Source organism: Zootoca vivipara, chromosome 6, assembly GCF_965207765.1.
Source record: "Zootoca vivipara chromosome 6, rZooViv2.hap1.1, whole genome shotgun sequence".
Taxonomy (NCBI): Eukaryota; Metazoa; Chordata; class Lepidosauria; order Squamata; family Lacertidae; genus Zootoca; species Zootoca vivipara.
Window position 1 is genome coordinate 58,628,601 of NC_142589.1, and position 7,865 is coordinate 58,636,465.

A 7,865-nucleotide genomic window follows, 5' to 3' on the forward strand; every position below is an offset into this window, starting at 1 on the left:
GACTCTGTGGTTGGCCAGCATGACAAAGCCGCTTCTGGTGAACCAGAGTAGCGCACGGAAATGCCATTTACCTTCCCACTGTAGCGGTACCTATTTATCTACTTGCACTTTGACGTGCTTTCGAACTGCTAGGTTGGCAGGAGCTGGGACCAAACAACGGGAGCTCACCCCGTTGTGGGGATTCAAACTGCCGACCTTCCAGTCGGCAAGCCCTAGCCTCAGTGGTTTAGACAGCGCCACCCGGACTTACTTCAGAGTAAACATGAATATGCCTGGTCTGTGTAGTCAAACTCCTAAGCACACTTGATATGAAGTAAGTATCTTTTAAATCACTGCCTACTTCCAAGTAGGCAGGCATAAGGGTCTGGTTGTAGTAACCCTTTTGCAAATAAATGAGATCTATTATCTGAAGCCCACTTAGATGCTGAAGTTTTCAAAAGGATGCACAATCCCTTAGGATCACAGCCCCTCTCTCTCTCTCTCTCTCTCTCTCTCTCTCTCTCTCTCTCTCTCTCTCTGTGTGTGTGTGTGTGTGTGTGTGTGTTTGCTGTCCACTGATAAATGTGATAGCTCTTCTCACAGGCATTAATGATTGATTAGTACCCAGCAGCTAATAGTTAACACAGAGAGCACAGATCAATAGCAATCATGGGATGTCACTCAGAATTTGGCAGGAATGAAAGACACTGGTAGGGAGGAAATTAGCTGGTATCATTAGCCCTTGAGCAGTTAAAAATAAAATAGGTCCCAATCCAAAAAGGCAGTAAAACACATGCACTATTCATACACAATTTATCTTTAAGGCTGCAGTCATAAACACACTTACTAAGAAGTAACCTCTTAAAATATTATGATTATTATTTCCCTATGTTGGCAATTCACCCATCCATCATAAAGCAGAATGGGATTTAAGCAGCTACGGCATTTATTGCTTCTCTGGGAAATATTTACTAGGCATGAGCTCCATAGTAAGATTTATTTCCCTTTGATGTCAACTAATAAAGTGCAATGTCTTTATATGTAATTATACATAAAGTTTGGTATTACTACTATTTGTACACTTAACTTTAGGCAGTTAGAATGGATTTGGTGAATGGCTTTTAATCCTTCAAGTGCTTGAGCTTGCTAGAGTTGTAAGGACACCAGAAATGTAATATGGATGATTGGCTTCCCAAATTGACCAGACGAAATCTCAGGCAGTTGTACATATTATAAAACAGATTTATTAAAACATTTATTGCAATAAATGGTGGCAGTGAGAATGAGTTTCTCATTCTGCCCAACCCATGGGCATACACAGAGTGCTTTTATACCTTTTTGACAGAGTGAAGATCAGCCTTTCTGCAGTACTTCATCAACCAATCAAGAGAGAGCACCCCAAGATGCAAAGTCACCCGCCCAACTCTACTAGGTGGCGTTATGTACCTGGTACCTTCATACACGTGTCTATGTGGAATTTTACAGGCACAATTGTGGTTGTGCTCTACTTATAATTTGCGGTGGGCTACATCCTCTTGCTCTTGTGGTTTATGCTAGAATTTCTTAGAAGTGCTGTGTGTGGTTAGATCTTTGCATTAGATGTGCATACATGCTGTGCCTGTGTGCAAAGTGCTGTCTGGTTTACTTTCTATCAGAGGCAGAGAGATTTAGAAAATGGAGTTCCTCTTGCTTTTAGGGCCTGACCAGGATTATTCTGGCCCTGGTCATTGCCACCCTATATTCCCTCCTCTTCAATATGGAGATGAAGAACAGGTGTGTTTCTGCATCTCCATTTGATTGACCCATCGCACTACAGTGTTTCCTGGTGTTTCCTGCTTGGCAGGGGGTTGAACTGGATGGCCCTTGTGGTCTCTTCCAACTCTATGATTCTACAGAGGAGCCAGCAGCTTCCCATGCTCCAATGTTAGGCCAAAGGATGGGCAACAGAGAGCAAAGTAAGTGAGGAAGCTTCTGCTGACTTTTCCCAGCTTGTTATTCAGCTTGTCTCAGAAGGGTTACCAGAAGCTTTATACAGACCAAGGTTCTGCATTGGGCTAAGACAATAAGAAAGAAAATTAATATTACAAGCAGAATCTCTTTTAACTATGACCAACCTGGGAGCCAAGAACTAATCTAACTCCATACACTGGGCAGACCTGCACCGTCTAGGCTAACCTTGTGGTACAAGTCAGCCTGCTTCTTAATGTTTTTAACATCACTCTCAACACGTTTACTCTAGTTGTATACAGATGTTAGTTCAGGGCCCTCAGAAGATTGCTGGGCTTCAAAGAAGTATGTAGGGCAGAAGAAGGCTAACTGGAAGCTTGCTCAAATGTTAGGTTTTTGACTTCCAGGGAAATAGTGCAAGGCAGATAGATAACTTTGGGGTGGGGGCTGCCTTTTCTACTGAACAGTTAAAATACCTAGGAACCTCCGGCTGTGATCAGGAACTAGCAGTCATTAAAGACATTAGTACATTGCTTTTCTTAAATCAAATAGCAAAATATTTCACAAACAGACCTACATTTTGTTACCTGGCACATTCAGACCTTCATTTCGAAATTTCTTAAGTTAAGGTATACAGTGTTTCTAAAATGTGTAATTATGCTATCCAAGTGAATAACGTGCATCACAAAACAGTTTCTTAAGAGTGCTACCACACATACACATGGGGTTGGAAATCTTTCCTAAGGGGGGAATAATAATTCACTGTTAGGACAGACACCATCAGCTAATTCATAGGACTATACACAAACTCTGAGAGCCTGTAGATTAAGGCATTCAGTCTGCAGAACTGTCAGTGTAAAATAACCATGAAAGTTTTTTCTTTTTCTTTTCCTGCTTCAGCTTGATGCTATAAACCAGAGTAAAAATGCTTGCTGAATTTAAGTCTGGTTCAGCTTTTGATTAATCTATTTCCATAACTCCTAAGCATTTTCTGTTGAAGTTTTTAGCCTTCGTGTTAGACCTAACTGGAAACACATATTTGCATTATACAAACATCATTTTTGTCGAAGCACAAGTGCCACTTTCTACTACATTGCATTTCCATTTGAGGCACAACAAAAAATCGCAATACAGACTTTTGGCAACAAAGGGTTCTTTCTCTCAGGTGGGCCATGAATCTATAATGGCCACAATAGTCTTCAGAGATACTAGGATACTATAGTTGCTGGAAATCTAAAAGCCAAGGGGCTTTAGCCACTGTTTCCAAAACTTTATGTCAGCAGGAAAATACACAGTTCTCTCTCAGCTCAGTACTGGGCTTCAATGCAAATCAGTGGGTTTCAAGAGTTCCTACACAGTTCTAAAGGCCAGGAAGATATATATATATAACAATTGGAGGTTTGTCCTAGCTGAGCATTTGGCTACAGAAAGAATGGCTATTGTTCCAGTTTGCCAGAATCAGGAGAGGCTTGCATTAGATATCAGTGGACTACCAGAAGCTTCTCCCATCATTTCCAAAGCCAGAACTGAGGGGTGCACCTGGCCAACTTCTTCCAGTTACATCCCCAACCCAGCTATAGCCCTGTATCACCTAGGGAGTTGCTGGAACCCTCCCCATATCTGTATGACCTAGGGAGTTGCTGGAACCCACCCCATGGTTCAATTTCTGAAACTGTTTTGGGTCTGTTCACTCAAGTGAGGCAGGTACACTGCCCTTCCTTCCAAATTAAGGATACTGCTTTGGGGGCAGGTAGACTTCTACTGTGGGTCCCACTCAATTGATGCCTCCCATACAAATATACATACATACATACATATATAAGGGTCTAAGATTTACTGCGTCTCCTTGTCTCCTTGATGTTTGGTGCTGCATAAGATGGACATTCCTCAACCCGTGCGTCGAGTGACAGCGTCCGGAGTGTCACAGCAGGGGCTACTTCGGTTTCCCATGCGCTGGGCGTCTTTTGCCGGTCAGACGCTGCAAGGGGAAACTGGTGCACCGTGCGCTGGGTACCCACTCCTGATTAGGTACAGCAGGGTGTGGATCCAGGGGGTCATCTCAGGCACTTTCACCGGATGGAATGGATACTTCACTACCTAGGAATGAAGAGGGTCTCGTCTCCCTTCCTTCAAGGATTCACTCAGGGACTCGCTAGCGTCAGGCTGGAACCATCGTGTCAGGCTCCGCAAGGCTACACACTCTTCGCTCGAGTGATTTCCTGTAGATAAAAAACAAAGGAAGGGGGGGGGAGAGAGATTGTCCTTGTCCTTGTAGCTGCCGCTGCTGTTTTAGAACTTCTTGCTGGTAAGTCCACCACCAAACTCTCCGAGGTAGTGCGTCCCACGTATTGGACATTGAGGTGTGTCTGGCACACAGAAGTCATCTCTGGGATGTAGCAGCAGTTAGTTGAGAAGTCATCTCTGGGATATAGCAGCAGTGCCTTACAGCAGTCTTCACAGAATTTCACAAGGCTTGCAACAGGATTCCACGTCTGGTCCATCTTTCAGGATCTCCCCGTGGTTTCTCTTTCCTTCCACAGAACTTCATGCATGTGCAGGGTTAAGGAGGGGTCCTTTAAATCCGTATTTGCCTCCCATCCAGCTGCCGACGGCTGAGTTCTGCTAGGATACTGAAGCCTGTTTTTCAAATTATGCAAAGTCTTGTGGTTTCTAGAAGAAGAAAAAACTTACAGCTGCTTTGTAGCAACGGGCTGTTTCCGTGAGACATAAATTTTTTTTAAAGTCAAAGCATTTAGAGCAGTAGTGTTTTTGTAAGCTGAAACGTGGACCTCCAAAGCATAACATCTTTTTCTCCCTACTTTCACAGCAACGGTCTTGGTCACACAATGTCACACAATAGAATGTCCGAAATGGCAACACCAGCCAGGCACAGCCACAGTCTCTAAGTGCAGGTTGCAGGAGAAAGCAAGTTGTGTAAATACAAATCATGCAGAATCGCTTGTGTAACCAAATAAGGGGGGTTACGCCACACATCTCTGCCGGAGGTTTGAGAGACTGCTTGAGATTTTTCGCAGCCTGTCTTCCAATGGTAGTGTTAGATTCAAACAGACAATGTCTTTACACACAAATCTCCATTCAGTATAACTTCCTTCTACCTTATCCTGAATTCTTTAGTTGACAGACATTCATTTCATTAAAATATGCAGTTCTACAAATTTTCCAACATGTTGCTGTCACAAAAACATATGAAATGGGGTTGCAGGTAGGAGGGTAAAACCCTTTAAATGTAGTTTGCTTTTAGAAGGACTCAAATGTCTCTCTTTTCCCATTCTTGTAAGTTTCCCCAAAAACTAAAGTCTGCACAGTTCCAACAGGACTTGGGGAAAAGATGTTAATTGTTCAAATAAAATCTATTGTCTCTTGCGTTGTGAACTACTTAAGTACATGATTTTTTCCTTTCCTTTTCTTTTGAAGCCAGCTGAAGCATATGAAAACATTTTCTGAGCACCGTTACTGGCATTTTGTCAGTTTCCTGTGCGGCGGTAGCCTCATTTCTAGTGTGGTGAATAGCATTCTAAAGGTTGCAGAGATGATTTTTCTGAACAAATCCTCCGCTGTCTGTTTGTACAGCCCTTTTAGGCATAAAATCAGTCTGATGCTTCTTTTGGCTTTTTGGGGCTGTTTCAAGGATATTTAAAAACAGAATACTGGGTGCCTATGTTTATAACAAAGTCCAGATGCAGGTAACTCTTAAGTCACCTTGACCATGGCTCCTTGCCATGCCTGCCAAACCGACGAACTCTCTTCTGCTGGGACCCCCTTGTCCCATCTTTCTCCGAACACTCTTCCTTCCTCTTTTACATTGTCCGAGACATCTCCGTCCTACCAACTGACCTTCACCAGTGACCTTTGAACCCCTTCTGGTTCCTCACTGGTCCTTGAGCCATCATTTGTTGCTGTTTAACCACTGCCTTTCTCTTCATCTTCTTTCTCACAATGCCTTTCTTCTCTTTGGGGGAATACTGGTTTGCACCACCTTTTTTTCTCTGAACTTGTTGTTGGCAGGACTTGTAAATTAAATTTCTTTTATAGCATTCTGAATTTATCTATCATGAATTCTAGGGAAATCACATTTTTCCCTCCTCTTGACCATACTCCTCCCATTTATGGCCCTGTAAAGTATCCCCTCTTTCACAGCACACACTGCAAACTTTGCCACACATACCATGCATTGGACACTTTACCACACTCTACCTCCCAGTTTTTCCTTGTTTCCTAAGTGTCTATTTGTCAGGGGACCTCCTCCCTACTGACTACTAACATACACATTTTCCTCCTCCCTTTGCCTCTTACCCAAAGCGCCTGGTTTTCCCAGTTGACCTCTGATTAACTGAGTACTACCAACACGCTGGAGATGTGATCAGGATCTCCCTTCCCCTCATTAAAGGGGGCCAATTCCCTTCAAGGTACCTTTTCCCTTTCTACTTACCCCAGCCGGCTTTTCCTGTTCTTCCCTTCCAACCTCGGTCCTTTTGCCTCTTCGTCCAGGGCATGGAAACTCAAGGGCCACCTCTGATCCTCCGGAAAAAGTCTGCCGGTGTGCACCAGACCAGAGGCGCCGTTAGGAATCTGCGCCCTGTCCAGTGGGGCAAAAGGGGACTGCCTCTGGTTCAGGGAAATGCCCTCATCCGAGTCACGCACGGCACCAGAAATGTAAGGACACCAGAAATGTAATATGGATGATTGGCTTCCCAAATTGACCAGACGAAATCTTAGGCAGTTGTACATATTATAAAACAGATTTATTAAAACATTTATTGCAATAAATGGTGGCAGTGAGAATGAGTTTCTCATTCTGCCCAACCCATGGGCATACACAGAGTGCTTTTATACCTTTTTGACAGAGTGAAGATCAGCCTTTCTGCAGTACTTCATCAACCAATCAAGAGAGAGCACCCCAAGATGCAAAGTCACCCGCCCAACTCTACTAGGTGGCGTTATGTACCTGGTACCTTCATACACGTGTCTATGTGGAATTTTACAGGCACAATTGTGGTTGTGCTCTACTTATAATTTGCGGTGGGCTACATCCTCTTGCTCTTGTGGTTTATGCTAGAATTTCTTAGAAGTGCTGTGTGTGGTTAGATCTTTGCATTAGATGTGCATACATGCTGTGCCTGTGTGCAAAGTGCTGTCTGGTTTACTTTCTATCAGAGGCAGAGAGATTTAGAAAATGGAGTTCCTCTTGCTTTTAGGGCCTGACCAGGATTATTCTGGCCCTGGTCATTGCCACCCTATAGAGTCTTTCCATGGTCATCACCAGGCTATTTGCTGCTCTTCCTGGATACCACATGCAGTGCTGGATTTAGGAGAGCTGAGGGGACATAAAATCATGATTATCATCATATTTATATTTATTGTTGTTGTTTAGTCGTTTAGTCGTGTCCGACTCTTCGTGACCCCATGGACCCCATGGCGATGTCATCAAGGTGTGGAGAACAAAGGATAGGCTGGTTAATGGAAGTAGGAAGACAGGTGTGATTTTGCTCTCTATGTGACAATCAAGTGTTCAGGTGCGCCATCTAGGGGAGGCCAGCGTGCTGAGCCGCCCAACAAATTTAAAGGAAGGGTCTTGGCTCCCTCAAAATTCCCTGTTGGCCATGCACACATGATGTGGGGCATGCTGACATCATGCTTGCACAAGGCCACAGCATGCGTATATGCCGACTTTGCTTGGCCCTGGCCCCCTCAATCACAGGGAGAGGGCGGCACACTTTCTATTGTTAGAGCATTGGGAAGACTTCATCGAAGACTAATGGGGTTCTGTGTTTCTTGGAGTGTTAATGCTGTGAACTTTCCATCATCTTATGTTCATCCCAAATTTATGTGTAAATAAAACCATATGCTATATCACAAATAAACCACAGTCTATGGTGACTTTTAAGGGACGCGGGTGGCGCTGTGGTCTAAACCACAGA

The 7,865-nt window shown here is 43.8% G+C and overlaps 1 long non-coding RNA gene across 1 annotated transcript; it reads right to left on the bottom strand.

Moving 5' to 3' along the window:
- Positions 1 to 1,200: 1,200 nt before the first annotated feature.
- LOC148685358 (uncharacterized) lies at positions 1,201 to 7,177 on the bottom strand. The gene is made up of 2 exons (XR_015950606.1): positions 3,556 to 7,177; positions 1,201 to 3,517 (listed from the first exon to the last, which is right to left on the bottom strand). It is a non-coding gene; the product is annotated as an uncharacterized LOC148685358 (long non-coding RNA).
- Positions 7,178 to 7,865: the final 688 nt, after the last annotated feature.